Genomic DNA, 27,609 nt, shown 5'->3' with positions numbered 1-27,609 from the left:
AATATGATTTCTCAGAATCTGACTGGAATGCAAGCTGCATCCGACAGTACTAAAGAGGCCTCCTCTGAAGGAGAAGCTTATGACCCTGAGAATCCTGCAATGGAAGAGGTGAATTACATGGGAGAATCCTATGGAAACACCTATAATCCTTCATGGAGGAATCACCCTAATTTCTCATGGAAAGATCAACAGAAGCCTCAACAAGGCTTCAATAATAATAATGGTGGGAGAAATAGGTTTGGCAATAGCAAGCCTTTTCCATCATCTTCTGAGCAATAGACAGAGAATTCTAAGCAAAGCCTCTCTAACTTAGCAACCATAGTCTCTGATCTATGCAAGACCACTCTTAGTTTCATGACTGAAACAAGGTCCTCCATCAGAAATTTAGACGCACAAGTGGGTCAGTTGAGTAAAAGAGTTACTGAAACTCCTCCTAGTACTCTCCCAAGCAATACAGAAGAGAATCCCAAAAGAGAGTGCAAGGTCATAAATATACCCAAAGTGGCCGAACCTGTAGGGGAGGAAGAGGCAGTGATTTCCAGTGAGGAAGACCTTGCTGGATGTCCACTGACCACTCAGGAGTTCCCTAATGAGGAACCAAAGGAATCTGAGGCTCATACAGAGACCATAGAGATTCCACTGAACTTACTATTGCCATTCATGAGCTCTGATGAGTACTTCTCCTCTGAAGAGGATGAAGATATTGTTGAAGAGCAAGTTGCTCAGTATCTAGGAGCAATCATGAAGCTGAATGCCAAGTTAATTGGTAATAAGACTTGGGAGGATGAACCTCCATTGTTCATCAATGAATTGAATACCTTGGTTCAACTGAATTTACCTCAGAAGAAACTGGATCCCGGAAAATTCTTAATACCCTGTACCATAGGCACTATAACCTTTGAGAAGGCTCTGTGTGACCTAGAGTCAGGCATAAACCTCATGCCACTCTCTGTAATGGAGAAACTAAGGATCTTTGAGGTACAAGCTGCAAGAATCTCACTAGAAATGGCAGACAAATCAATGAAACAGGCTTATGGACTTGTAGAGGATGCCTTAGTGAAGGTTGAAGGCCTGTACATCCCTGCTGACTTCATAATCCTAGACACTGGGAAGGATGAGAATGAATCCATTATCCTTGGAAGACTCTTCCTAGCCACAGCAAAAGCTGTGGTTGATGTAGACAGAGAAGAGTTAGTCCTTCAATTGAATGAGGACTACCTTGTGTTTAAGGCTCAAGGATCTTCTTCTGTAACAATAGAGAGGAAGCATGAAAAGCTTCTCTCAATACAGAGTCAAATAGGGCCCCCACACTCAACTTTTAAGTTTGGTGTTGGGAGGCCACCACTAAGCTCTGAGTCTCTGTGAAGCTCTCTAAGGTAGCGTTTGGTGGAGAGACAGAGACGGAAAGACTGAAACTGAGAGTCAGAGACTAAGAGACAGGGATTGAAATAAATCTCAGTATTCTGTTTGGTACAAAATGGGAGACAGGAATTGAAACAAGAATGAAACTCTAATTTAATTTGCACAAAGGGTAAAATTGGAATTAATTAATTGAAATGAAAGTATTTTAGGTATAAAATATTGTTAAAGTTTCAGTCTCCATCTCTAAAAATTTCAGTCCCCTGTGTCCCTACTTTTTGGAGGTACTGAAATACTGAAATTTTAGAGACAGAGACAGAAATTTTAGTACCAGTCTCTGAACTAACAAACACGATACTGAATTTTAGTCTCTCAGTCTTTGTCTCAGTACCTCAAAACAAACGCTACCTAAGAGCTCACTGTCAAGCTATTGACATTAAAGAAGCGCTTATTGGGAGGCAACCCAATGTTATTTAATTATATTTAATTTTATAGACATTTGTTTTCCATTGTCATGTTATGTTTTCTTTAGGTAGATGATCATGTGAAGTCACAAAAATAGTTGCAGAATTAAAGCAGAATAAAAAATAGCACCAAAAATAGCACACCCTGGAGGACAGGCTTGCTGGCGTTTAAACGCCAGTAAGGATAGCAGAATGGGCGTTTAACGCCCAGTCTGGTAGCATTCTGGGCGTTAAACGTCAGAAATGGCAGACAGACTGGTGTTTAACGCCAGAAAAGGGTGTATGGCTGGCGTTTAACGCCAGAAAGGGGCATCAGACTGGCGTTTAACGCCAGAAAAGGTAGCAGAGTTGGCGTTAAATGCCAGAAATGGCACACAGAGGGCGTTTAAATGCCAGAAAGGTGCAGGGAGCAGAATTCCTTGACACCTCAGGATCTGTGGACCCCACAGGATCCCCACCTACCCCACCTCTTCTTCTCTCCTCTTCACACCTTTCTATAACACTATTCCCCAAATACCATTGACCAATCACATCAATACCTCTTCCCCAAACACCATTCACCTATCAAATCCTACCTTCTTTCCCATAATATCTTCACCACTCAAATCCATCCACTATTCCCACCTACCTCACCATTCAAATTCAAAATATTTCCCCCCCAAACCCAACCCCTTCATACACGACTTTCCTCTCTTTCTTACCCTATAAATATCCCTCCTTACCACCTTCCATTTCACACATCATACACACTTACCCCCTTGGTCGAATTCACTACTCCCCTCCACCTCCTCCATTTCTTCTTCTTCTACTCCTTTCTTTCTTCTTTTGCTCGAGGACGAGCAAAACTTTTAAATTTGGTGTGGGAAAAAGGGTCGTCTCCTTCGGACTATGCAAATTAGGTGTCACAATTTTGGTTGTGAGGAAAAGGGGATTTTCAATTGTGGAACAGAAAATTAAAAGAATTAAGGAATAAAAGAACTAACAGATGATCAAAAAGGAAATGAATGCAAATCAAAAGAAAGCAAGATCAAAACTAGTGAAAATACATTAAATGCATAAAAGAGCTTTGACTTGGGAATGAGAATTAAGGAATCATATCATCGTCATACCCACAACTATGGCAATTATGATGAGTTAATATCACTTCATCAACCCTTAACATCGGGGAGTAAGTCAAACAAGCATAATTGACCTTAATTCATAAGTCCTAGCTAACTCACTAATTAAATTAGTAAAAAGCTAGCATCAATGGAAATAAGAGCCAACTAACAACCCAAGAATTACCCCTAAATGTCGGACATTATGACTCTAGTATCCCAAGAACTTATTTCCCAAGCAAAGGTGTGAAAATCTATTCAAATTCTATAGTTAGCATTTTCACAAACACCTTGTGGGCCTAAAAGCAAAACATAGGATATTGCAAAGGAAAATGAAAATCATAACCAAACTCTTCACAATATCAACAATAGAAACTCAATCAAGCATATATAAATCATAAAAGACTAAATTCATAAACAAAAGATTCAAGAAATCAAAATTGCATATACTAACAAAATAACTTGAACTATAAGCAAAATGTAACAAAAGTAGTGTAATTAAAGAGGAAATTGAAGAGTACTTACAATGAGTTAAGCAAAATCCAAGATCAAAACTGAAATTATAAAATTCTATAATGAAATTTGTAACACCCTACCATACAGAGTCGTATGCTTAAGTCATAATTCAAAGATGGCAAGGTATTACGACCTCTAAAATTAGAATTTAGTACATATAGTAATGTGAATAAAGATTATAACTAGGAGCCTTTGAAGAAAAGGGGTAAAACAAATCCGCAACTCGAAAGCGCAACACTCCGATCGAAAACGTGACGGCCAAAGGATAACCAACGCGAGATTATATATATACAAAGGAGTGTCAAGAACATGAATATCAAAACTCATAATCCGGTTGTGAAGATAACTGGTCCAAGCATAGCAATATATACAAATAAATGAAATAGGAAACCCCAAAGGAAACCCAAAAGGACATAAATACAAGAAGACCTATTCTCCGAAATCCCCTCTAAGAGGAGTCATCACAGTTTGTATTATTTAATGGAGATAAAGTATCTAAGCAAAACATATAATCCAAAATAGAGTCCTAAGAACAAGGATCTTCGCTAATCCAGAAGCCTCCAGCATGCTTCAGTGAGAAGCCTCACGTCCTGCATCTGAAAACCACAAAATTCGCATGGGTGAGAACCGGAGGTTCCCAGCATGGTAACAGTTCCCACATATTTAACATGTAATATAAGAGGAAAGCCGAAGGCAATTCTAGAACTTCCACCAGATAAATTCAAAGCTTAAAAATAGCTAAACCATAATTGGCAACTGACTAAAGATTCTTCAGTCTAACTAATACTTCCCTTTCCAAATCCTTCAAACCTCCCAACCACCAGCAGGAGTATAATATGGCAAACACAAATATATCGGACAAGAGATATACAAATAAGAACAGATAAGGCATTTAGACAATTAGCAAGTAATATGCAGTCAATTAGACAATCTTAAACAAATCACGTAGTATGCAATATGATGAATGCTAATGGCTGATGATATCATCAGTCGGTTATATAGCCAACCCGACAAGTCCTGGTAACTAACCATTGGACTGTCCCTTTGTCGCACATTCCCAACTCGAGTTATACTCAACATAATCATGATCATAATCATGATCCATATCCAACACCCTCACTGGTGTATATTCATGGGGGCGAGCTCATCCGGAACTTTCACATTGTCCAGCCCCACTTACGACATAGGGTAAATAGAGTCTCGAGTCTCCACCTGGAGCACGTGGTGGCTAGCCACTGCTTTCTTCCAGGGAAACTCGTGTCTCAAATAGTGGAAGTGCAACATTCACATTTCATTCAATAGCATATATGCATTTATACTCGGCCATAATCAATAATGGCACCGCCATAACACGGCAATAACTCAGCCATCCGGCTCATGGTTAAATCCATAACCAGCCAATTCATAACAATTACATCCATCAGGCTCATGGCACATACAGCACTTCCACCACCATCCTCTGCATCTCATATAGTCATCTTTGATCCTCATTGATCATTCATTTGTCACTTGCTTAACTCGCAAGTTACCACATTTCCTAGCTCCTTTTCTCATTGCTAGGCATATCATAAAGATTTAAGACATAAGTGGTGAGATCGGAGGCTTAGAAGTACGAAATTTGGCTTTTAAAACTCCAAAATCAACTTTGGGATGAAAACAGGGCCACGCGTACGCGTCCTCCATGCGCAGATGGCCAAAAGTTCATCGACGCGTATGCGTCTCCCACGCGCACGCGTGGATGGCAGAAAAGCAGAGCGACGGATACGCGTTAACCACGCGTACGCGTGGGTGCGTTTTGTGCTCCACGCACAGAACTCGCACAGTGCTCGTACAACTCTCGAGAATTTTGGCTGGGCAACCATTTTAGCACATCGACGCGTATGCGTGAGCCACGAGCACGCGTGGATGGTGTTTTTGAAAAATGACGCGCACGCGTCAAACACGCCTACGCGTGGAGGGGTATTCTGCTAAAAATGTTTCTAAGTTAAAAGCTGCAGAATTCACAGATTAATCCCCCAATTTTCCAACGCACATAACTTCATCGTTTTAAAATTTTTTTCGCCGTTCTTTAAACGGCATAACCACCCCGGATCCCATTTCAGTTTTAAACAGATTTGGCGCAAAATATAGATCCGGAGTTCAAGTTACGTCCCATCAAAGTATGCCCAAAAACCACATTTTCATTCAAAACCACAATGTGCCATTTTCAAAACATCCCAATCTCATCCCTTTTTGAAATCAACCAAATTATACCAATTTTAACCCTTTTTGTAATCAAGGAAGGTATCCCAAAAATCAACTCAAGCCTCTTCAACTCATACATTATCATATTTAACACATTACAAGCCAACAACTCACCATTTCATTCCATCTCAATCAAATAGCCCAACATTAAATACATTAACAAGGCATATACCTTTCCTCATCACAATTTCCAATCACATCATTACTAATTAACCAACATTACACATAATCACTACCATGCTCACTATCACATGGTTCCATCCACAATTCAACCTTACTCATTCATCAAGCATATATCATAACATGCATTTTTCTCATATATCACACCATCAAGGCATCAATATTCATAATCACATATATGACCACATCATATATCTCAACTATTCAACAACATCAACAATTCAATACCTATCTTAGGGCCTCTAGCCTAAGTATTTCCTACCACATTATATTTTAGATACGAGAAACCGAGACCATACCTTAGCCGATTTTCCAAGCTCAACTAGAGCACTTCTAAATCACTTGTCCACAAGCTCTCAAGGTCTCAACACCTCCAAGAATAGATTTTTATCACCAAAAATCCCTTTTCAACCTTTTCAAAGTCTCGATCAAGCTTCAATATCCACATATACATAACCTAAGCCACAATAATCATACCCATACACAACATCTCAATACCCAAACATCATAGAACAACAATTTACACTACGGTTGAGAATATTACTACACCCAACGTCCAAGAAGACAAGATTAACTTTCTCCTTCAAGAAAGTTGGGTCCTATAACATCAAAGAACCCAAAATCTCAACATTTCACCCATGAAATTCAAAAATAAGAGCTGGAATTTCGAAGAGAAAACTATGGCTAAACTCAAGATTGATTGTATGAGTTTTGTAGAGCTCTCCGCGGTAAATGTGTGGCCACAAATGGTGCGGCAATCGGAGCTCTAGATCAAAAGTTGTGGTAGTTTGAAGATCAAATGAGAGAAAGAACTTGAGAGAGTGTTCTTCCTCCCTTGGCCTCCATTTCAGCGTGTTTCTTGAGTGTAGTGGGGAGAGAGAGTGCTGAAATGAGTGTATTAGGTATAGTTTAGTTTGGGCCAAGGGCCTACTATGGGTCCGATTAGCCCGGTTTGGTCCGTTGGGTCCAATCTTGGTCCGATTTCTACAAAATTGGTACCGAAATTCTCGTCTCAATCTCCTCTATCATATTTAGCCACAAAAATCACATTTTTGGCTTTCTAGAATAAATTCTCATTTATGGGTTAATTAGCCATTAATTAACCGGGTTTTATATTCTACCCACCTAATTGGAAAATTTGCCCACAAAATTCAAATTCAATTACCTGAGAATAAGTGCGGATAGTCCGTTCGCATCTCCAACTCAAGCTCCCAAGTGTGTTCCTTCACACCGCCTCGACTCCATGCCACTTTGACTAATGGAACCTCTTTTCCACGCAACCGTTTGATACTAGTATCATCAATTCTGACTGGAGCCACTAGAAGCGTCAAATCTTCTCTTAATTGAACCGATTCAAGTTCTAACACATGGCTAGCATCAGGAGTGTACCTCCGAAGCTGCGACACGTGAAACACGTCGTGCAGGTTCGAAAGATGAGGTGGTAGAGCCATCCGATACGCCACCGGCCCAACCCTCTCCAGGATTTGAAACGAACCGATGTATCGAGGATTCAACTTCTTTGCTTTAATCGCCCTACTGATGAGCGGATATTTTATACGCTTTTTGGGGTTAATTTCATATAGCTTTTAGTATGTTTTAGTTAGTTTTTAGTTTATTTTCATTAGTTTTTAGGAAAAATTCATATTTCTGGACTTTACTATGAGTTGTGTATTTTTCTGTAATTTCAGGTATTTTTCTGGCTGAAATTGAGGGAGCTGAGCAAAAATCTGATTCAGGCTGAAAAAGGACTGCTGATGCTGTTGGATTCTGACCTCCCTGCACTCAAAGTGGAATTTCTGGAGCTACAGAACTCGAAATGGCATGCTTCCAATTGCGTTGGAAAGTAGACATCCAGGGCTTTCCAGAAATATATAATAGTTTATACTTTGCACAAGGATAGACGACGTAAACTGGCGTTCAACGCCAGTTCTCTGCCCAATTCTGGCGTCCAGCGCCAGAAAAGGATCAAAAGCTGGAGTTGAACGCCCAAACTGGCACAAAAACTGGCGTTCAACTCCACAAATGGCCTCTGCACGTGAATTGCTTAAATCTCAGCCCCAGCACACACCAAGTGGGCCCCAAAAGTGGATCTCTGCATCATCCATCATAGTTTACTCATTTTTTGTAAACCTAGGCTACTAGTTTAGTATTTAAACAACTTTTAGAGACTTATTTTGGATCTCATGAAATTTTAGATCTGAACTTTGTACTCTTTGACGGCATGAGTCTCTAAACTCCATTGTTGGGGGTGAGGAGCTCTGCTGTGTCTCGATGAATTAATGCAAGTATTTCTGTTTTCTACTCAAACACGCTTGTTCCTATCTAAGATGTTCATTCGCGCTTAACTGTGATGAAGGTGATGATCCGTGACACTCATCACCTTTCTCAAACCATGAACGTGTGCCTGACAACCACCTCTGTTCTATATCCGATTGAATGAATATCTCTTAGATTCCCTAATCAAAATCTTCGTGGTATAAGCTAGAACTGATGGCGGCATTCATGAGAATCCGGAAAGTCTAAACCTTGTCTGTGGTATTCCGAGTAGGATTCTGGGATTGGATGGCTGTGACGAACTTCAAACTCACGAGTGCTGGGCATAGTGACAGACGCAAAAGGATAGCAGATCCTATTCCGGCATGATTGAGAACCTGCAGATGATTAGCCGTGCGGTGACAGCGCATTGGGAATCTTTTCACTGGAAGGATGGATGGTAGTCATTGACAACGGTGATCCACCTACACACAGCTTGCCATAGGGGGACGTGCGTGCGTGAATCAGAAGACAGAGGAAAGCAGAGATTCAGAAGACAAAGCATCTCCAAAACTCCAACACATTCTCCATTATTGCATAACAAGTAACCTTTAATTTATGCTCTCTTGTTTATTTGCAATTCAACTGATAAACATAATTGACTTCCTGACTAAGATTTACAAGATAACCATAGATTGCTTCAAACCAACAATCTCCGTGGGATTCGACCCTTACTCACGTGAGGTATTACTTGGACGACCCAGTGCACTTGCTGGTCAGTGGTACGAGTTGTGAAAAGTGTGATTCACAATTCGTGCACCAAGTTTTTGGCGCCATTGCCGGGGATTGTTCATGTTTGGACAACTAACGGAATACTTTGTTGCTTAGATTAGGAAAAATTTCTCTTTTTGTTTAGAGTCTCTTATTATTGTCGTGTTAAAATTTTAGAATCCTTATTTTCTTTTTAAAATCTTTTTCAAAAATAATTTTTCTACTGAATTCTGTGCCAAACTTTAAGTTTGGTGTTTTTTTTGTTGATTTTTCTTAAAATTTTCGAAAATTTATTTTGGTTTTCTAAAAATTTTAAGTTTGGCATTCTTCCTTCATGTTCTTGTGTTCTTGTGAGTCTTCAAAGTGTTCTTGAGTTTTCCTTGTGTCTTGATCTTAAAATTTTTAAGTTTGGTGTTCCTTGGTGTTTTCCCTCCAAAATTTTCGAAAATAAGGAGCATTAGATCTAAAAATTTTAAATCTTGTGCTATCTTATTGTTTTTCTCTTTCTTCTTAAAAATCAAAAATATCTTTTCTCTCTATTTTAAAAACAATTTTTCGAAATATATTTCTAAAAATTCAGATTTTTATTTCAAAATTTAAAACTTTTTTTTCAAAATCATCATATCCTTTTCAAAACTTCCTAACCACTTTCTCTCTCCTAAGTTTTTTGAAAATCTTCACTCAATTTTTATTTATTTTAATTTATTTCATTTTCGACATAAATATATAAATAAATAAATAAAAATATTTTTTCTATTTTACATCATCTCCCTTTCTCCATCATGGACCTAAGCGGAAATGAACAATCCAGGAGGACTCTGGGGTCATATGCTAACCCCTCTACTGCTTCATATGGGAGTAGCATCTGCATACCCTCCATTGGAGTCAGTAGCTTTGAGTTGAATCCTCAGCTCATTATCATGGTGCAGCAAAATTGCCAGTATTCCGGTCTTCCACAAGAAGAACCTATAGAGTTTCTGGCACAGTTTTTACAAATTACTGACACAGTACATGATAAGGAAATAGATCAGGATGTCTACAGACTATTACTATTTCCATTTTCTGTGAAAGATCAAGCTAAGAGGTGGTTAAATAACCAACCTAAGGCCAGCATAAGGACATGGAAACAGCTAACAGAAAAATTCCTGAATCAATACTTTCCCCCAAAACGGATGACACAGCTAAGGCTGGACATCCAAGGCTTTAAACAAGGAGATAATGAATCTCTTTATGATGCCTGGGAGAGATACAGAGAGATGCTACGAAAATGTCCCTCTGAAATGTTTTCAGAGTGGGTTCAGTTAGACATCTTCTACTATGGGCTTGCAGAAGGAGCTCAGATGTCTCTAGATTACTCAGCTGGTGGATCTATCCACATGAGAAAGACAATTGAAGAGGCTCAAGAGCTCATTGATACAGTTGCCAGGAATCAACATCTGTACCTAAGCAGCAACCCTTCCATGAATGAAGAGGTTAAAACAGTAACTGCTGAACTCAGTCCTGTAAAACAAGCTGCTGAATTCAACCAGCAATTGGACTTTCTAACAAAGCAGCTAGCCGAATTTAAAGACAGGCTACAAGAGACAAGAATGGCTAATATACATATGGAAGAACAGTTTAGGCAAACAAAGCAGCAGCTATCAAGACAAATAATAGAAGAATGCCAAGCAGTTCAATTAAGAAGTGGGAAAATATTAAATACCCCACCTCAAGGCAGCAAAAAGCTAAGGAATGAGCAAACCACCCAAAATTCACCTGAGGACAGTAAGAGCCCAGGAAAAAATAATTCTGGCACTAAAACGCCAGAAAATTGGTGGAAGGCTGGCGCTGAACGCCCAGACCATGCCCAAAACTGGCGTTCAACGCCAGAAACAAGGCAGGATTGGCGTTCAACGCCAGAAATGGGCAAGGATCTGGCGTTGAATGCCCAAATTGGGCAAGATCTGGCGCTGAACGCCCAAAATGGGCACAGTTCTGGCGTTCAGACGCCAGGAACAAACAAGGAGTTGGCGTCTAACGTCACTCTAGTTTCTAACTCTGGTACTCAATTGCCAGTGAGGGATCAGACACACACAAATGCTGATAACAACCCCTCTAAAAAGGCTTCTTCAACCACTTCTGTAGGCAATAAACCTGCAGCAACTAAGGTTGAGGAATATAAAGCCAAGGTACCTTATCCTCAAAAACTCCGGAAAGAGGAGCAGGATAAGCAATTTGCTCGCTTTGCAGATTATCTCAGGACTCTTGAAATAAAGATTCCATTTGCAGAGGCACTTGAGCAAATACCTTCTTATGCCAAGTTCATGAAAGAGATCTTGAGTCATAAGAAGGATTGGAGAGAAACAGAAAGAGTTCTCCTCACTGAAGAACGCAGTGCAGTCATTCTGAAGAGCTTTCCTGAAAAGCTTAAAGACCCTGGGAGTTTTCTAATACCATGCATATTAGAAGATAATTGTACCAAGACAGCTTTATACAATCTTGGGGCAAGCATCAACCTAATACCTGCATCCACTGTCAGAAAGCTTGGCTTACTTGACGAAGTTAAACCAACCCGGATATGTCTCCAACTTGCTGATGGCTCCACTAAATACCCATCAGGTGTGATCGAAGACATGATAGTCAGAGTTGGGCCATTCGCCTTTCCCACTGACTTTGTTGTGCTGGAAATGGAGGAGCACAAGAGTGCTACTCTCATTCTAGGAAGACCCTTCCTAGCAACTGGACGATCCCTCATTGACATCCAACAGGGGGAAATAACCCTGAGAGTCAATGATGATGAGTTCAAGTTGAACGCTGTCAAAGCCATGCAGCATCCAGACACATCAACAGACTGCATGAAAGTTGATCTTATTGACTCCTTGGTAGAAGAGATCAACATGGCTGAGAGTCTCGAATCAGAGTTGGAAAATATCTTTAAAGATGTTCAGCCTAATTTGGAGGACTCAGAAGACATGAAAGAGCCTCTGAAATTTCTTCTGGAAGAGGAAAAACCTCCTAAACCCGAGCTCAAGCCATTACCACCATCCTTGAAATATGCATTTTTGGGAGAAGGTGACACTTTTCCAGTGATCATAAGCTCTGCTTTAAATTCACAGGAAGAGGAAGCACTTATTCAAGTGCTAAGGACACACAAGACAGCTCTTGGGTGGTCCATAGGTGGCCTTAAGGGCATAAGCCCAGCTAGATGCATGCACAAAATCTTATTGGAGGATAATGCCAAACCAGTGGTTCAACCACAGAGGCGGCTAAATCCAGCCATGAAGGAAGTGGTGCAGAAAGAGGTCACCAAATTACTAGAGGCTGGGATTATTTATCCTATTTCTGATAGCCCCTGGGTGAGTCCTTTCCAAGTCGTCCCAATAAAGGGAGGCATGACAGTGATTCATAATGAAAAAAATGAACTGGTTCCTACAAGAACAGTTACAGGGTGGCGCATGTGTATTGACTACAGAAGGCTCAATACAGCCACCAGAAAGGATCATTTTCCTTTACCATTCATAGACCAGATGCTAGAAAGACTAGCAGGTCATGATTATTACTGCTTTTTGGATGGCTACTCAGGCTATAACCAGATTGCAGTAGATCCCCAGGATCAAGAGAAAACAGCATTCACATGTCCATCTGGAGTGTTTGCTTATAGAAGGATGCCATTTGGGCTATGTAATGCACCTGCAACCTTCCAGAGATGCATGCTCTCTATTTTCTCTGATATGGTGGAAAAATTTCTGGAAGTTTTCATGGATGACTTCTCAGTATATGGAGACTCATTCAGCTCCTGTCTTGATCACCTGAAACTTGTTCTGAAAAGATGCCAAGAGACCAACCTAGTTTTAAACTGGGAAAAATGTCACTTCATGGTGACTGAGGGGATTATCCTTGGGCATAAAATCTCAAACAAGGAAATAGAGGTAGATCAAGCAAAAATAGAGGTAATTGAAAAATTACCACCACCTGCCAATGTTAAGGCAATCAGAAGCTTTCTGGGGCATGCAGGATTCTATAGGAGGTTTATAAAGGATTTTTCAAAAATCGCAAAACCTCTAAGTAATCTGCTAGCTGCTGACACGCCATTTGTGTTTGACACAGAGTGCCTGCAGGCGTTTGAAACGCTGAAAGCTAAGCTGGTCACAGCACCAGTCATTTCTGCACCAGACTGGACGTTACCATTTGAGCTAATGTGTGATGCCAGTGATCACACCATTGGTGCAGTATTGGGACAGAGGCATGACAAGCTTCTGCATGTCATTTATTATGCTAGTCGCGTTTTAAATGATGCCCAGAAAAATTACACAACCACAGAAAAAGAATTACTTGCAGTGGTTTACGACATTGACAAGTTCAGATCATACTTAGTAGGATCAAAAGTGATTGTGTATACTGATCATGCTGCTCTTAAATATCTACTCACAAAGCAGGATTCAAAACCCAGGCTCATCAGATGGGTGTTGCTTCTGCAAGAGTTTGATATAGAAATAAGAGACAGAAAAGGGACAGAGAACCAAGTGGCTGATCATCTGTCCCGGATAGAGCCAGTAGAAGGGACGACCCTCCCCTCTCTTGAGATCTCTGAGACTTTTCCGGATGAGCATTTATTTGCCATTCAGGAAACACCATGGTTTGCCGATATTGCAAACTATAAAGCTGCAAGGTTCATACCCAAGGAGTACAACAGGATACAAAAGAAGAAACTAATTACTGATGCAAAGTACTACTTGTGGGATGAACCCTATCTCTTTAAGAGATGTGCAGACGGAATAATCCGTAGGTGTGTGCCTAGAGAAGAAACACAGAGGATCCCATGGCATTGCCATGGATCACAATACGGAGGCTATTTCGGAGGTGAGCGAACAGCCACCAAGGTCCTCCAATGTGGCTTCTATTGGCCCACACTCTATAAAGATTCCCGAGAGTTTGTACGTAACTGTGACAGTTGCCAAAGAGCTGGCAATCTGCCTCATGGTTACGCCATGCCTCAACAAGGAATCTTGGAGATTGAGTTGTTTGACGTATGGGGAATTGACTTCATGGGACCTTTCCCACCATCATACTCAAACACTTATATTCTGGTGGCAGTTGATTATGTATCAAAATGGGTTGAGGCCATTGCCACACCCATCAATGATACTAAAACGGTGCTGAAGTTCCTCCAGAAACATATCTTTAGCAGGTTCGGTGTCCCTAGAATACTAATCAGTGATGGGGGCACTCACTTCTGCAATAAACAGCTTTACTCTGCCATGGTTTGGTATGGGATTTGCCACAAGGTGGCTACTCCATATCATCCACAAACTAATGGGCAAGCTGAAGTCTCTAACAGAGAATTAAAGAGAATCCTGGAACGGACAGTAAATACCCGTAGAAAGGATTGGGCACGGAGCTTGGATGATGCTCTGTAGGCTTACAGAACAGCATTCAAGACCCCTATAGGGACCTCTCCATACCAACTCGTGTATGGTAAGGCATGTCACCTGCCCGTGGAACTGGAACATAAGGCCTACTGGGCAACCAGATTCCTAAACTTTGATGCCAAATTAGCAGGAGAAAAAAGATTGCTCCAGCTAAATGAGCTAGAGGAGTTCAGATTCACAGCTTTCGAAAATGCCAAGCTTTATAAAGAGAAATAAAAAAAGTGGCATGATAGAAAGCTGTCATCTAGAATCTTTGAACCAGGACAGAAGGTTCTGCTGTTCAACTCTAGACTCAGGCTATTCCCCGAGAAAATTGAAATCCCGGTGGAGGGGACCATACGTGATTACAAGCGTATCACCATATGGTTATGTAGAGCTTCAAGATATTGACTCTGACAAGAAGTTCATTGTTAATGGACAGAGAATCAAGCACTATCTTGAAGGCAATGTTGAGCAAGAGTGCTCAAGGTTGAAGCTAGATTAAAAGCTCAGCAAGGTCCAGCTAAGGACATTAAAAAAATGCTTGTTGGGAGGCAACCCAACTTTTATTTACTTTCATGGTTTTTCATGTTTTATTAGGTTCATGATCATGTGGAATCACAAAATAAATATTAAAAATTAAAAACGGAATCAAAAACAGCAGAAGAAAAATCACACCCTGGAGGAAGCACCTGTCTGGCGTTCAACGCCAGAACAGAACATGGTTCTGGCGCTGAACGCCCAAAATGGGCAACATCCTGGCGCTGAACACCCAGAACAAGCATGGTTATGGCGTTCAACACCAGAAATGGCTAGTAAATGGGCGTTGAACGCCCAAAATGGGCACCAACCTGGCGCTAAACGCCTAGAGTTGTGTGCAAGGGCATTTTGCATGCCTAAATTGGTGCAGGGATGTAAATGCCTTGACACCTCAAGATCTGTGGACCTTACAGGATCATTTCAAGATCTGTGGACCCCACAGGATCCCCACATTCCCTCCTCATAATCCTAGTTTTTTTTTTCCGCATCTTCTTCTTCATCTATTCCTTCTACTTTTGCTCGAGGGCGAGCAACATTCTAAGTTTGGTGTGGTAAAACAATTATGTGAAGGATCTATAGCTCAGTGGTAGAACATGTGGCTGCAAATCAAGAGATCCCTGAGATACCTCAGGGGATGCACTTCCCTCCACATAATTATTGGAAGCAACTGAGGATAGAAATACCAAAAATCACTAGGAATCAAGCCACAAAGGCAAGGAAGAGACATAAAAGAGCTCAAGAACATCATTGGTTCCTCAAGAAGGAAATGCCATCATCACTAAGGTGGACTCGTCCCTTGTTCTTACTTTCTCTGTTTTTCATTTTCTCTATGTTAAGTGCTTATCTATGTTTGTGTCTTCATTACATGATCATTAGTAGTAATTAGTGTCTATTTTGATTTTATCCCCAATTAAGTTATAGTCTATTTTTCTCATCATCAGCAAACATGAATAAAATAGTAGATCTTTTGAATAAGAGGCAATAAAATTTCGAGTTTTTAATAAGAAAAATTCTAATTAGTAACATGTGGTGGCAATGCTTTCTGTCTTCTGAATGAATGCTTGAACAGTGCATATGTCTTTTGAATTTGTTGTTTAAGACTGTTAAATATGTTGGCTCTTGAAAGAATGATGAACATGAGACATGTTATTGATAATCTGAAAAATCATAAAAATGATTCTTGAAGCAAGAAAAAGCAGCAAAGAACAAAGCTTGCAGAAAAAAAAAATATATATATATATAATAAAATAGGCGAAAAAAATAGAAAGAAAAAGAAAAAGCAAGCAGAAAAAGCCAAAAGCTCTTAAAACCAAGAGGCAAGAGCAAAAAGCCAATAACCCTTAAAACCAAAAGGCAAGGGCAAATAAAAAGGATCCCAAGGCTTTGAGCATCAGTGGATAGGAGGGCCTAAAGGAATAAAATCCTGGTCTAAGCGGCTAAACCAAGCTGTCCCTAACCATGTGCTTGTGGCGTGTAGGTGTCAAGTGAGAACTTGAGACTGAGCGGTTAAAGTCAAGGTCCAAAGCAAAAAGAAGAGTGTGCTTAAGAACCCTGGACACCTCTAATTGGGGGCTTTAGCAAAGCTGAGCCACAATCTGAAATAGTTCACCCAATTATGTGTATGTGGCATTTATGTATCCGGTGGTAATACTGGAAAACAAAGTGCTTAGGGCCACGGCCAAGACTCATAAAATAGTTGTGTTCAAGAATCATCATACTGAAATAGGAGAATCAATAACACTATCTGAATTCTAAGTTCCTATAGATGCCAATCACTCTGAGCTTCAATGGATAAAGTGAGATGCCAAAACTGTTCAGAAGCAAAAAGCTACTAGTCCCGCTCATCTAATTAGAATCTGAGCTTCACTCAAAAACTCTGAAATATTATTGCTTCTCAACCTATTAGTCTCCTATTTTATTTGTCTAGTTGCTTGAGGACAAGCAACAGTTTAAGTTTGGTGTTGTGATGAGCGGATATTTTATACGCTTTTTGGGGTTAATTTCATATAGCTTTTAGTATGTTTTAGTTAGTTTTTAGTTTATTTTCATTAGTTTTTAGGAAAAATTCATATTTATGGACTTTACTATGAGTTGTGTGTTTTTCTGTAATTTCAGGTATTTTTCTGGCTGAAATTGAGGGAGCTGAGCAAAAATCTGATTCAGGCTGAAAAAGGACTGCTGATGCTGTTGGATTCTGACCTCCCTTCACTCAAAGTGGATTTTCTGGAGCTACAGAACTCGAAATGGTATGCTTCTAATTGCGTTGGAAAGTAGCCATCTAGGGCTTTCCAGAAATATATAATAGTCCATACTTTGCACAAGGATAGACGACGTAAACTGGCGTTCAACGCCAGTTCTCTGCCCAATTCTGGCGTCCAGCGCCAGAAAAGGATCAAAAGCTGGATTTGAATGCCCAAACTGGCACAAAAACTGGCGTTCAACTCCACAAATGGCCTCTGCACGTGAATTGCTTAAATCTCAGCCGCAGCACACACCAAGTGGGCCCCAGAAGTGGATCTCTGCATCATCCATCATAGTTTACTCATTTTTTGTAAACCTAGGCTACTAGTTTAGTATTTAAACAACTTTTAGAGACTTATTTTGGATCTCATGACATTTTAGATCTGAACTTTGTACTCTTTGATGGCATGAGTCTCTAAACTCCATTGTTGGGGGTGAGGAGCTCTGCTGTGTCTCGATGAATTAATGCAAGTATTTCTGTTTTCTACTCAAACACGCTTGTTCCTATCTAAGATGTTCATTCGCGCTTAACTGTGATGAAGGTGATGATCCGTGACACTCATCACCTTCCTCAAACCATGAACGTGTGCCTGACAACCACCTCCATTCTATATCCAATTCAATGAATATCTCTTAGATTCCCTAATCAGAATCTTCGTGGTATAAGCTAGAACTGATGGCGGCATTCATGAGAATCCGGAAAGTCTAAACCTTGTCTGTGGTATTCCGAGTAGGATTCTGGGATTGGATGGCTGTGACGAACTTCAAACTCACGAGTGCTGGGCGTAGTGACAGACGCAAAAGGATAACAGATCCTATTCCGGCATGATTGAGAACCTGCAGATGATTAGCCGTGCGGTGACAGCGCATTGGGAATCTTTTCACTGGAAGGATGGATGGTAGCCATTGACAACGGTGATCCACCTACACACAGCTTGCCATAGGGGGACGTGCGTACGTGAATCAGAAGACAGAGGAAAGCAGAGATTCAGAAGACAAAGCATCTCCAAAACTCCAACACATTCTCCATTACTGCATAACAAGTAACCTTTAATTTATGCTCTCTTGTTTATTTGTAATTCAACTGATAAACATAATTGACTTCCTGACTAAGATTTACAAGATAACCATAGATTGCTTCAAACCAACAATCTCCGTGGGATTCGACCCTTACTCACGTGAGGTATTACTTGGACGACCCAGTGCACTTGCTGGTCAGTGGTACGAGTTGTGAAAAGTGTGATTCACAATTCCTGCACCACCTACCTACTCCCATGGTTGGAGTAACTTTAAGGAAAACATGGTCTCCTTCCTCAAATTCCAAGGGCTTCTACCTCCGATCGGCGTAACTCTTCTGGCGACTCTGCGCCGTAAGCATTCTATCTCGGATTTTCTTGACTTATTTAGTGGTCTCAGCTATCATCTCCGGCCCCAGCAAGCCTTTCTCTCCCGCTTCATACCAGCATAGCGGAGATTGACATTTTCTCCCATGCAAGGCCTCATACGGAGCCATTCCGATGCTCGCATGGTAGCTATTATTGTATGCAAACTCCACTAACGGCATATACCGGTCCCAACTCGCCAGTTGGTCCAAAACACAAGCTCTCAACATATCCTCTAGTGTTTGGATCGTCCCCTCAGATTGACCATCTATCTGAGGATGGTAAGCCGTACTCAAGCTTAGTCGGGTTCCGAAAGCTTTCTGAAATGCACCGCAAAATCTTGAAGTGAAACGAGGATCTCTATCAGAGATTATAGTAGCCGGCACACCATGAAGTCTTACAATCTCTTTTATGTACAACCGCGCTAGCTCCTCAAGGGTGTAAGTCATCCGAATGGGTAAAAAGTGAGCTGACTTCGTCAGTCGGTTCACAATCACCCAGACAGCATCAAAACCGGCCCTAGTCCTTGACAATCCCGACACAAAGTCCATTGCAATGCTTTCCCACTTCCATTGCGAAACCTCTAAAGGTTGCAACGTCTCGGAAGGTCTTTGATGTTCAATCTTTACCTTTTGACAAGTTAGGCACTTCATGACATACTCTGCCACATCATTCTTCATACCCGGCCACCAAAACATCGGGTTTAGGTCATGGTACATCTTAGTACTCCCGGGTGAATAGAAAACCCGCTCTTGTGTGCTTCTTTTAGGATGTCTTGCCTCAAAGTGCCAACGTCCGGTACAATGATCCTATCCTTGAATCTCCATAGTCCGTCCTTATCCTCCGACACTCTCCACCATTTCCCTTGCTCAATAGCTGGTAACACCTCCCATAACGCATCATCATTTTCATGAGCCTTTAGGAGTTCGGATTTAAAGTGACTTGAGATCTCTAATTGACTCAAACACAGGGTTCCAGATACTTCCTGAGCACCAATCTTTAGGCTCTCGAATTCCTTGAGTAACTTCTCTTCTTGAAGCATCATCCAAGCTGCATGCAACGACTTCTGACTTAAGGCATCCGCCACTACATTCGCTTTTCCCGGACGGTAATTCAACTCAAAGTTGTAGTCCTTCACTAGTTCCATCCATCTTCTCTGCCGCATATTGAGCTCTTTCTAAATAAAGAGGTACTTCAAGCTCTTGTGATTGGAGAAAACTTCGAACTTAACCCCATAGAGATAATGCCTCCACACCTTCAAGGCAAACACAACCGCAGCAAGTTCCAAATCGTGTGTAGGGTAGTTAACCTCATGTGGTCTCAACTGCCGTGAGGCATATGCCACCACATTACGATGTTGCATCATTACGCACCCTAGACCCTTTAGTGAGGCATCACAGTACACCTCAAATGGTTCGTTCAACTCAGGTAACACCAACACAGGTGCAGTGGTCAACTTTTTCTTCAACGCCTGAAAGCTTTCCTCGCACTCAGGAGTCCAAACAAATGGTGTGTCCATGCGGGTTAACTTTGTCAATGGCAAAGCTAATTGCGAAAAGCCTTTGATAAATCTTCGGTAATAGCCGGCTAAGCCTAGAAAACTCCTTATCTCAGTTACCGTGGTTGGTTGCTTCCATTCCATCACTGCCTCCACCTTAGATGGATCAACTGCTATCCCTTGCTTACTCACCACGTGACCCAAAAACTTCACCTCACTCTTCCAGAATTCACATTTTGACAGCTTCGCATAGAGTTTCTTTTCCTTCAGTATCTGCAACACGGTCCTCAAATGTTCCGCATGCTCCTCTTCGGTCTTGGAATAAATCAGTATGTTATCAATAAAGACAACAACGAATTTATCCAGAAACGGACGGAAAACTCTATTCATATAATCCATAAACACCGCAGGAGCGTTTGTCAACCCGAAAGACATTACAGTGTACTCGTAATGACCATAACGAGTCTTGAAAGCGGTCTTAGGGATATCCTCTCCCCTCACCCTTATCTGGTGATAACCCGATCGCAAATCAATCTTGGAGAAAACCCCAGCTCCTTGTAACTAATCCATGAGATCATCAATTCTCGGTAACGGGTACTTATTCTTTATTGTGACCTTGTTCAGCTGCCTGTAATCCACACAGAGTCGCATACTCGCGTCCTTCTTCTTTACCAGTAGCACCGGCGCACCCCACGGAGAAACACTTGATCGGATAAAATTCTTACCCAACAGATCCTCCCACTGAGACTTTAGCTTGGCCATTTTCAGTGGTGACATCCTATAAGGAGCACTCGAGATTGGTCTAGCCCCAGGCACCAACTCGATAGCAAACTCAACCTCTCGGTTAGGTGGAAATTCATTTATGTCGTCGGGAAACACTTCCGGAAACTCGCACACAACCACAATTTGTTCCAATCTTTGATCACCACCCGAAACACCCGTGGTTAACAAAAAGATACCTTGACATTCGGTCCCAGAGCAATTCACCATCATAGAATTCAAGTAGTAACTATTCACCACAACCAGTCCTTCTATCTCTTCCGGCATAAAGTATACCGACTTTGTAGAACAATCAAGTAGAACATGGTTCTTAGATAACCAGTCCAAATCCAAGATAAGATCAAGATCGATCATCGGCAAGCAGATTAAATCATGAACAAAATCACGCTGCTTGTACCTAAAGGAAACTTGCGGGCATCCTAGCCTAATTACCATGGCTTCCTGGGTGGCATTATACACCTTTAGGTCATAACCTAAAACTACAATCTTCAATCCTAACTCATGAGCTTTTTCGAATGCAATGAGTGAATGTGATGCTCCCGAATCAAATAAAGCATTTAAAATTTGACCAGCCATTTCATAGTTACCTCGGATAAGTGTCTCGGATCCCTCGGCACTTATAGCTGAGGTGGTGAACACCCGAGCAGTCTGCTGTGCCTTTCTGGCACCTTGCTTTTTCTTCTCTGGACAATTTGCGGCTTTATGTCCCGCCTTGCCACAAGAATAGCACAAGCCCCACCCGGCCTTGCACGGGGCTCCCGGATGGTGACTTTCGCACCTAGCACATGCTTGCTCACTCTGAGGATGCTTCCCAAATTTCTTTCCTTGGGAGTTGTTGTTGTTGTTGGGCTTCCTGAAGGAGCCTCCCTGCTTGAAAGGTGGACCTCTAGGTGCAAAGTTCTTCCCTCGGTTCTATGGAAATGATCCCTTGTGACTTCTTCTCTTAGCAGCTGCCTTCTTCACACACTCTTCCGTAACCCTCGTCTTATTCACCAACTCGGAGAAAGTCCTAATCTCCATTGGTCCCACTGAACTTAAGATGTCACTCCAGAGTCCTCCTTCATACTTAATGCACTTCCATTCCTCATAGTCCCCCGGAGTCCCCTGACACATATGGGAGAACCTGAACAGATCTTCAAACTTGTCTGTATACTCAGATACGGACATAGTACCCTGCTTCAGCTACAGCAACTCAATTTCCTTAGCCGTCCTGGCGAAAGTTGGAAAGTAATTCTTATAGAACTCCTCCTGAAAGACATCCCAGGTGATATAGTCATCACCCTACTGCAGGAGACGTCAGACTCCTTACCACCAATGTGATGCTTCCCCAGTGAGCAAATAGGTAGCAAACTCAACACGTTGCCCCTCAGGCACCACCTGCGCCTGCAGTGCTCGCTCCATAGCCTGGAACCAGGTGTCGGCTTCAGTCGGACTAGTAGTTCCCTTGAACTTAAGTGGATTAACCTTCAAAAAGTTTGCCAGTGTCATCGGGCCCTGAGCTCCACCTCCATCATTGCCATGGTTGTTCATCTGTTGTCCAAGGGCCGCAGCAGTGGCTTGCATAGCATCAGCCATGTTCTCTAACGCCGTCATAAAGTTCACCGGGTCATTAGGGTTAATCTCCGGCGCACGAGCATTAGTACGACCTCTCCCACGGCCTCTACCGCATCCACGAGGCGCCATCTGGTTTTTATACACATCAAACAATTGATATTAAGTTGATCAGTCTCAATATCGGAAGTCTAGTTCTTCAAAGTCCCAAATGCATGCTCATGAACGTTTATGCCAGTTATATCAAGAAGATATACTAATAGCACATAACACACAAACAGAGAATGCACAGAAGCATAGTCAGTCCGTCCCTTAGGCTCTATAGGAACGAACTGCTCTGATACCATAATGTAACACCCTACCATACGAGTCGTATGCTTAAGTCATAATTCAAAGATGGCAAGGTAATACAACCTCTATAAATTAGAATTTAGTACATATAGTAATGTGAATAAAGATTATAACTAGGAGCCTTTGAAGAAAAGGGGTAAAATAAATCCGCAACTCGAAAGCGCAACACTCCGATCGAAAACGTGACGGCCAAAGGATAACCAACGTGAGATTATATATATATACAAAGGAGTTTCAAGAACATGAATATCAAAACTCATAAGTCGGTTGCGAAGATAACCGGTCCGAGCATAGCAATATATACAAGTAAATGAAATAGGAAACCCCAAAGGAAACCCAAAGGAACATAAATACAAGAAGACCTATTCTCCAAAATCCCCTCTAAGAGGAGTCATCACAGTTTGTATTATTAAATGGAGATAAAGTATCTAAGCAAAACATATAATCCAAAATAGAGTCCCGAGAACAAAGATCTTTGCTAATCCAGAAGCCTCCAGCATGCTTCAGTGAGAAGCCTCACGTCCTGCATCTGAAAGCCACAAAATCCGCATGGGTGAGAACCGGAGGTTCCCAGCATGGTAACAGTTCCCACATATTTAACATGTAATATCAGAGGAAAGCCGAAGGCAATCCTAGAACTTCTACCAGATAAATTCAAAGCTTATAAACAGCTAAACTATAATTGGCAACTGACTAAAGATTCTTCAGTCTAACTAATACTTCCCTTTCCAAATTCTTCAAATCTTCCAACCACCAGTAGGAGTATAATATGGCAAACACAGTTATATCGGACAAGAGATATACAAATAAGAACAGATAAGGCATTTAGACAATTAGCAAGTAATATGCAGTCAATTAGACAATCTCAAACAAATCATGTAGTATGCAATATGATGAAAGCTTGTCCCTAATGGCTGATGATATCATCTGTCGGTTATATAGCCAACCCGACAAGTCCTGGTAGCTAACCATTGGACTGTCCCTCTGTTGCGCATCCCCAACTCGAGTTATACTCAACATAATCATGATCATAATCATGATCCATATCCAACACCCTCACTGGTGTATATTCACAGGGGAGAGCTCATCCGGAACTTTCACAGTGTCTGGCCACACTTACGACATAGGGTCAACAGAGTCTCGAGTCTCCACTTAGAGCACGTGGTGGCTAGCCACTGCTTTCTTCCAGGGAAACTCGTGTCTCAGATAGTGGAAGTGCAACATTCACATTTCATTCAATAGCATATATGCATTTATACTCGGCCATGATCAATAATGGCACCGCCGTAACACGGCAATAACTCAGCCATCCGGCTCATGGTTAAATCCAAAACCAGCCAATTCATAACAATTACAGCCCTCAGGCTCATGGCACATATAGCACTTCCACCGCGATCCTCCGCATCTCATATAGTCATCTTTGATCCTCATTGATCATTCATTTTTCCCTTGCTTAACTCACAAGGTACCACATCTCCTAGCTCCTTTTCTCATTGCAAGGCATATCATAATGATTTAAGACAATAGTGGTGAGATCGGAGGCTTAGAAGTATGAAATTTGGCTTTTAAAACTCAAAAATCAACTTTGGGATGAAAACAGGGCCATGCGTACGCGTACTCCACGCGCATGCGTGGATGACCAAAAGTTCATCGACGCGTATGCGTCGCCCACGCGCACGGATGGATGGCAGAAAAGTAGAGCGACGCATACGCGTGGGTGCGTTTTGTGCTCCACGCACAAAACTCAGACAGTGCTTGCACAACTCTCGAAAATTTTGGCTGGGCAACCATTTTAGCACATCGACGCGTATGCATGAGCCACGCGCACGCTGGATGGCATTTTTGAAAAACGACGCGCATGCGTCAAGCACGCCTACACGTGGAGGGTTATTCTGCTAAAAATTTTTCTAAGTTAAAAGCTACAGAATTCACAGATTAAGTCCCCAATTTTCCAACGGACATAACTTCATCGTTTTAAAACGTTTTTCGCCCGTTCTTCGAACGGCATAACCACCCCGGATCGCATTTCAGTTTTAAATAGATTTGGCACAAAACGGAGATCCGGAGTTCAAGTTATGTCCCATTAAAGTATGCCCAAAAACCACATTTTCATTCAAAACCACAATGTGCCATTTTCAAAACATCCCAATTTCATCCCTTTTTGAAATCAACCAAATCATACCAATTTTAACCCTTTTTGAAATCAAGGAAGGTATTCCAAAAATCAACTCAAGCCTCTTCAACTCATACATTATCATATTTAACACATTACAAGCCAACAACTCACTATTTCATCCCATCTCAATCAAATAGCCCAACATTAAATACATTAACAAGGCATATACCCTTCCTCATCACAATTTCCAATCACATCATTACCAATTAACCAACATTACACATAATCACTACCATGCTCACTATCACATGGTTCCATCCACAATTCAACCTTACTCATTCATTAAGCATATATCATAGCATGCATTTTTCTCATATATCACACCATCAAGGCATCAATATTCATAATCACATATATGACCATATCATATATCTCAACCATTCAACAACATCAACAATTCAATACCTATCTTAGGGCCTCTAGCCTAAGTATTTCCTACCACATTACATTTTAGGTACGAGAAACAGAGACCATACCTTATCCGATTTCCCAAGCTCAATCGGAGCACTTCTAAATCACTTGTCCGCAAGCTCTCAAGGTTTCAACACCTCCAAGAACAGATTTTTATCACCAAAAATCCCTTTTCAATCTTTTCAAAGTCTCAATCAAGCTTCAATATCCACATATACACAACCTAAGCCACAATCATCATACCCATACACAACATCTCAATACCCAGAACAACAATTTACACTAGGGTTGAGAATCTTACCACACCCAAGGTCCAAGGAGATAAGATTAACCTTCTCCTTCAAGAGAGTTGGGTCCTATAACATCAAAGAGCCCAAAATCTCAACATTTTACCCATGAAATTCGAAAATAAGGACTGGAATTTCGAAGAGCAAACTATAGCTTACCTCAAGATTGATTGTATGAGTTTTTTAGAGCTCTCTGCGGTGAACGCGTGGCCATAAACAGTGCGGCAATCGGAGCTCTAGATCAAAAGTTATGGTGGTTTGAAGATCAAATGAGAGAAAAAACTTGAGAGTTTTCTTCCTCCCTTGGCCTCCATTTCAGCGTGTTTCTTGAGTGTAGTGAGGAGAGAGAGTGCTGAAACAAGTGTATTAGGTTTATTTTAGTTTGGGCCAAGGGCCCACTATGGGTCCGGTTGGCCCGGTTTAGTCCGTTCGGTCCAATCTTGGTCCGATTTCTTCAAAATTGGTACCGAAATTTTCGTCTCAATCCCCTCTATCATATTTAGCCACAAAAATCACATTTTTGGCTTTCTAGAATAAATTCTCATTTATAGGTTAATTAGCCGTTAATTAACCGGGTTTTACAAAATTTAAGTAAACCCTAAGGGAGAAATTGAAGAAAACTACTCTACACTACTCTTACTCTTAATTATCTATCTAAAGTGTATAATGAGGCCCCCTCTAAGTGTATGTTCATTTTCCTTTGATATAGCCTTCAAATTGGCTTTAGCAACTCCAAAAATTGGGCCAAGAGGCCCCCAAAATCGTAAGCCATGTGCTTCATTAATGAAGTCCCCCAAATTCCACTTGAGTGTGTGCTTCTCCTTTGTTTTCTTCATGAAATCTCCCATTTTACATGCTTCCTTCCACTGCTACCAAACCATTCTTGTCTAATTGACCTGAAATCACTTAACAAAATATATCACTGCAGCGAATGGAATATATGTGGAATTAAAATGATCAATTTAAGCATAAAAATACATGTTTTCATATTTAGGTTCAAATTAGAGAGAAATCACAAAAGTATGCTATTTTAGTAAATAAGTGTGAGTTTATGTGACAAATTTCATCAAATTCAAGCAAAAAATTAACATCAAATATGGACTCATCACTTTACTACTAGCTTTTGTTGACTGAATCAGCTTAGTAGAATATTCTATATTTGATTCGAAGTTGAGATACTATCTGTTGCCAATATCCTAGTTGCTGGTTGTTTAAAAAACCGATACATTTTGAAAACGGTAATCTTACGGTTTAGTTATTGAACCGTTTCCTTTCTTCTCTTTGGTGATTCGGCCAAACCTACAAGGAAGCTATCTTCAATTTAAATTCATGAAGCCACTAGAAAGATTATCTAGAAGAAAAATAAAGAACCGAAATACCTAGCTTAATTAAAATATAACCGGATATAAACCGTACTAATTTTTTCTTAACCAAACCACTCTCTCTAGATTAGCCACATAACCACAATTAAAACACTCCCTCTAGTCTCTTCTTGCTGGCCGAATCTTAGCCACAACTTGGCCAAGAATGATGAATCATTAGGAAGTAATTAATGAAGAAACATATGTTATTAAACAAGTGTTATTCTTCCTTGATTTGGTGGCAATGTACCACACCATTCACTCCACCATAAATAGACATGCTCACCCTTATTTCTAAGCTTTAATAAGAAAACAAAAGAGGAAGGATAATTCGAGATATTGAAAGCTAAAAAGGGAGAGTGATTGGAGGAGAGAACAACCGAGGAGATTGAGAGCTTGGAGCCCAACTTTCCAACCTTTATCAAGCCTTCTTCAAGCTATGAATCTGATCTTCACCTTACCATCATGTTTCTAGGAGTTCTTTGAGCTTGATCTTCTTCGTCATCCTCCTTTAAGACTTCCCAAAATCCCAGCTCAAGAAAGTGCCTTGACCAAAAAGATAAAGAAAAAGCTAGAACCGATTTCGTGAGAAAGGGTGAACTCCAACAAGGTAAAGGTTAGGATGTCTAAAAGGATATATCTGTGATTGATTGATGGTGCTATATGTGAATTGTAGGATTGATGATGTTACTTGAAGTTCTATGTTGCTATGTGCAGAATTTGTTTTGAAGGTTAAAGGCCATGTTTTATGATTGAATTA

Source organism: Arachis ipaensis, chromosome B7, assembly GCF_059453495.1.
Source record: "Arachis ipaensis isolate K30076 ecotype BB chromosome B7, ASM5945349v1, whole genome shotgun sequence".
Taxonomy (NCBI): domain Eukaryota; kingdom Viridiplantae; phylum Streptophyta; class Magnoliopsida; order Fabales; family Fabaceae; genus Arachis; species Arachis ipaensis.
This window is presented reverse-complemented; position numbering follows the sequence as displayed.